This window comes from Triticum aestivum, chromosome 5D, assembly GCF_018294505.1.
Source record: "Triticum aestivum cultivar Chinese Spring chromosome 5D, IWGSC CS RefSeq v2.1, whole genome shotgun sequence".
In the NCBI taxonomy this organism is placed as follows: Eukaryota; Viridiplantae; Streptophyta; class Magnoliopsida; order Poales; family Poaceae; genus Triticum; species Triticum aestivum.
Genome location: NC_057808.1, coordinates 392,031,246 through 392,036,684, shown reverse-complemented (window position 1 = coordinate 392,036,684; position 5,439 = coordinate 392,031,246).

Here is a 5,439-nt window from a genome sequence, read left to right as displayed (position 1 = left end):
CTTTTGTTTTCCTGTCTTGTCACTTTTGGAACAATATTCTGTTAAGTTTACACAATTCCACCCACTGGGGGTGTATTCGAACTATGTGGATTGCCGGCCTGTTGGGGGCTTTTATATGTATATATGACTATGCATGCGTTTGGCTTTTCCTCGTTCTTTGCTTTTCATCCTTCTGCTGTTTCCTTTGACGCCCTCCCTTGGTTGCCGCCTCCCCAGTCAGACAGTTGCTCTGCAATCTGTGGCTGGAGAAGTGCTTGGCCAATTGGGAGGGCAAGTACTCTAGCTTTGTTGGATTATAGCGAAGTGTTTGGGAAGCCGGCCAGCCGGCTATTCTGACAGCCGGCAAGCGTGGTTGGAGGCCGTCTTTTTGCTATATAAGTTCGTTAGTCCTTAGCCGTTTTTCGTGTGGGCATCCTTTCTGCCTTGGCTCTTGCTAGTCGGACAGTCGGTTCTTCGAGCTGCGACTTTCAACAAGAGAGGACTCGGGAGCCGGCACACTACTTGTCTGACTTCAGGTAGAACTTTTAATATAGCTCAAGGCGGCCAGTCCCCGGGTCGACTAGTCGAACCCGGTGCCAGACAAGAAATCAAATGTAATAATACATTCATGGATATGACACTCGTCACTCATAGATAAATAAAGGCAGTCCCCGAGTGCTCCTCGGGGAGCCTGTTGTTTCATACTTAATACAAAAGGGTAGCATGATACATACTGCTTTCAACTGTAAAATCTTATCAGGAGGTTCGCGTTCCATGGTCGCTCCGACTCCTTGCCGGAGTCATCCCTCTTGCGTGCTCTTGGTTTTTGCACGTCGATCAAGTAGTAGGAGTCGTTGCCAAGTGCCTTGCTGATGACGAAGGGGCCTTCCCAAGGGGCCGAGAGCTTGTGCTGGCCGGCTATTCGCTGGATCAGCCGAAGCACAAGGTCGCCCTCTTGGAAGGATCTTGGCTTGACCTTGCGGTTGTGGTAGCGGCGCAACCCTTGCTGGTAGATGGCGGACCGGCTGAGTGCTAACAGCCGGCCTTCTTCTAGTAGGTCGACGGCGTCTTCTCTTGCTTCCTTGGCCTCCGCCTCCGTGTAGATGGTGACCCGAGGCGAGTCGAACTCGATGTCGGTTGGGATGACAGCCTCGGCACCATATACAAGGAAGAACGGAGTGAAGCCGGTTGACTTGTTGGGGGTAGTACGCAGACTCCAGAGGACAGCCGGCAGCTCATCGAGCCAGCAGCCGGCCGATCGCTCCAGTGGTACAACCATCGGGGCTTGATGCCGGAGAGGATGAGTCCATTTGCTCGCTCGACCTGGCCGTTTGACGGCGGGTGGGCAACGGACGCTAAGTCCAGTCGGATGCCCTGCGTCACGCAGAAACGTGCCAGTGCTCCTTTGGCAAAGTTTGTGCCGTTGTCGGTGATGATGCTGTGCGGTACGCCATACCGAGTAGTGATGTCGGTGATGAACGTCACGACAGTCGGCCCGTTCAGCTTCTTGATCGGCTTCGCTTCGATCCACTTGGTGAACTTGTCCACGGCGACAAGCAGATGTGTCAAGCCGCCGCGGGCTGTCTTGAAAGGGCCCACCATGTCTAGTCCCCAGACGGCAAAGGGCCAGGTGAGGGGAATGGTCTTGAGTGCGGAAGCCGGCAGGTGTTGCTTGGAACTGAAAACTTGGCATCCTCTGCAGCTCTTGACTATCTCTTTGGCATCTTCCAAAGCAGTCGGCCAAAAGAAGCCGTGGCGGAAAGCTTTGGCCACAAGTGATCTTGAGGCTGCGTGGTGGCCGCATTCGCCTTGATGGATATCCTTGAGGATTGCCACTCCTTTTTCTGGCTCGACACAGCGCTGGAAGACTCTAGTGACGCTACGCTTAACAAGCTCTCTGTTGATTATTGCATATGCTCCGGCTCGTCGTTGCACTAGTCTTGCTGAGATCTCATCAGCCGGCAGCTCTCTGCTGACTAGGAATCTGAGGATGGGCTGGGCCCAAGATGGAGGTGTGACTTCTTCTTCTGTTAGTGTAGCCACCATGACTCGGGTGGGTGGGTCGGGTGGCGTGAAATTGGAGTAGGCCACCGCTTCTTGTGTTGCTGCAGTCCCCGGGCCGACTGCTGTAGTCCCCGGGCCGGGTTCTGAAGTCCCCGGGCCGGGTGCGACTACGGCAGTCGGCGGGCCAGTTGCCGAAGTCCCCGTGCCGCCTGCGGGGTTCCTCCAGTCGGATCCGGCTGCATCTGGCATAGGCGGTACAAAGATAGAGTCCGACTCTGGAGACGTCTTGATGGACGGCTTGAGGAGGCGCTGGAGGGAGACGCCGGTCGGTATGGCCTGTCGGGTGGAGCCGATCCGTGCCAGGGCATCTGCTTGGTCGTTGTCGGCCCTTGGCACATGAAGGAACTCGCACCCTTCGAAGTACCCGCTGATCTGCTGGACGAGGAATCGATAGCTCGCCATGTTCGCGTCCTTGGCGTCCCAGTTGCCAGACGACTGCTAGACCACCAAGTCTGAGTCGCCGTAACACAGGATCCGGTGTATGCCGAGCTCTTTGGCTAGCCGGAGCCCATGTACGAGCGCCTCGTATTTGGCCACGTTGTTGGAGGCGGCGAAGTGGATTTGCAGCGTGTATCTGAGCTTGTCGCCTTTGGGAGAGGTCAGGACAATGCCGGCCCCCAAGCCGGTGCGCATCTTGGACCCGTCGAAGTGCATCCGCCAATGGGTAGAGTCGGGAGCCGGCGGTAGGTACTGGGTCTCGGCCCAGTCGACGAGGAAGTCGGCCAATGCTTGGGACTTGATGGCGGTGCGGGGCTGGTAGAAGATTGTGTATGGTGCCAATGCAATGGCCCATTTAGCCACCCGGCCGGATGCATCCCGGCTGCCTATGATCTCGGCAAGCGGGACGGTGCACACGACCGTGATGGGATGCTCTTGGAAGTAGGGCTTCAGCTTCTTGGCGGCGAAGTACACCCCATAGCACATCTTCTGGTAGTGCGGCTAGTTTTGCTTTGAGCTGGATAGTACTTCGCTTAGATAATACACCGGCCTCTGGACTAGCTGGGCTCGGCCTTCTTCCGGGCGCTGGACCACGACAACTGTACTGACCACTCGGCTAGTCGCGGCAATGTAGAGGAGCATGGGCTCCTTCTCAGTCGGTGCCGCCAGGACATGTGGGGTGGTCAGCATCTTCTTCAGCTCATGGAAGGCTTGGTCGGCTTGGTCATTCCACTCGAAGTGAGTGGACTTCTTCATGAGTCGGTACAGGGGGAGAGCCTTTTCTCCTAGCCGGCTGATTAAGCGGTTTAGGGAGGCCAAGCACCCGGTGAACTTCTGCACATCTCGCAATTTGGTGGGAATCTCCATCCTCTCGATGGCTTTCATCTTCACAGGGTTGCACTCGATGCCGCGTTCGGAGACCAGAAAGCCTAACAGCTGGCCGGCTGGCACTCCGAACACGCATTTCTCGGGGTTGAGCTTGATTTGGAATCGGCGCAAGTTGGCAAATGTTTCTTTGAGGTCCTCCAGCAGGGTGCCACGCTTCTCTGTCTTCACCACAATGTCGTCTACGTAGACGTGGGCATTTCTGCCGAGTTGCTTGAGGAGACATTTCTGCATGCAACGCTGAAAAGTGGCACCAGCATTTCTCAGGCCGAATGTCATAGTCAGGTAACAGAAAGCTCCGAATGGTGTGATGAAGGCAGTCTTCAGTCGGTCTGCTGGGTCCAACTTGATTTGATGGTACCCTGAGTAGGCATCCAAAAAACTCAACAACTCGCATCCGGCTGTGGAGTCTATCACTTGGTCAATCCGTGGCAAAGCAAACGGATCCTTGGGGCAGGCCTTGTTCAGGCTGGTGTAGTCTATACACATACGCCACTTGTTGTTCTTTTTCAAAACCAGGACTGGGTTGGCCAGCCACTCTGGAAAAAACACTTCCATAATAAAGCCGGCGGCAAGGAGCCGGGCTATCTCTTCTCCTACGATTCTTCGCTTCTGTTCTAACAATCGGCGGAGGGGCTGCTTGACCGGCTTCGCGTCGGCTCGGACGTGCAATTTGTGCTCGGCGAAATCCTTCGGGACGCCCGGCATGTCCTTTGGGGACCATGCGAAGACATCTCGATTCTCACGGAGGAAGTCGACGAGCTCGCCTTCCTATTTACTGTCCAGGTTTGCCCCAATGACAGCAAACCTTTCCGGGTTCTCCGGGTCCAGGGGTATCTTCTTCGTCTCTTTGGCCGGCTGGAAAGAGCCCTGTGCATCACAATCTTTCGGGTTGGGGGACAGGGCCGGCTGCTTGCCGGCCATGGCCACAACCCGCTCCAGCATCTTCTTCTCTTCTGCTACTACGAGGGACTCGGCCAGCCGGCTACTGGCCATGGCGCACTCGATGGACTTCCTGTAGTCGCCGGCTATGGTGATGATCCCCTTCGAGCTCGGCATCTTCATCTTCAGGTAGGCATAGTGGGGTACAGCCATGAACTTGGCCAGAGCAGGTCGGCCAAGCAAAGCATGGTAGGGGCTCTCCAGATCCACTACCTCGAACCAGATCGCTTCTCGGCGAAAATGATCCTTGTCTCCGAAGAGAACATCCATCTTGATCTTGCCGATCGGGGAGCAAGACAAGCCGGGCACGATGCCATGGAACACGGTCCGGCTTGGCATGAGCTGCTTCGCCTTGATGTTCAGCTTCTCCATGGTATCGCGGTACAGTATATTGATACTGCTTCCGCCATCAATCAGGACGCGGGAGAATCGGGCAGCTCGCCTCTCCGTCGCGAGGGCGACGTCCAAGACTAGTGCATAGGAGCCAGGGGATGGCATCACCTCTGGGTGGTCGGCCTGGCTCCAGTTGATGGGCTTCTCGGACCAGTGCATGAACTCGGGAGCGCTAGAGGCGACTGTGTTGACCTCTTGATGCTGACGGCGCCGACTGCGCTGGTCTTCGGCTTGGCTGGTGAAGACGACGTAGGCGGCGTGCTCTTCAGGGAACTCATCTTGAATGGCTCCGACTGCCGGCCGAGCCGCCGGCTGCTGAGGGGCTAGAGGCGGCGGGCCGGGAGGCGGAGGCGGCACCAGCCCTTCGCCCTTGGAGATTCGCGTGAGCCAGTGGCATTTTCGGGTCGTGTGGTTGGATGGCTTCGCGCCGCTGTGGAACTTGCAGGGGGCGTCGAGAGTCTGCTCGTAAGAGAAAGCCGGCTGCGAGGCCGGCCTGCCGCCCTCCTTCTTGGGAGCGGGCCGCTCTTCGGGCTGCTCATCTTCAACTGTGGCCACCTGCCAACTGGTGGAAGGCGGCATGGGGGCCTTGCGCTTGTGATCGTTCTGGTAGGGGCGCCGATTGGAGTCGCCAGCCGGCGTCTTGGGAGCCGGAGCGAGCACCTTCCCAGAAGCGTCCACTTGCGGGGTGAGACGTCTCTCCCTTCGAGGCGGGGGAGGAGGCGGATTTCCTTGGCACTC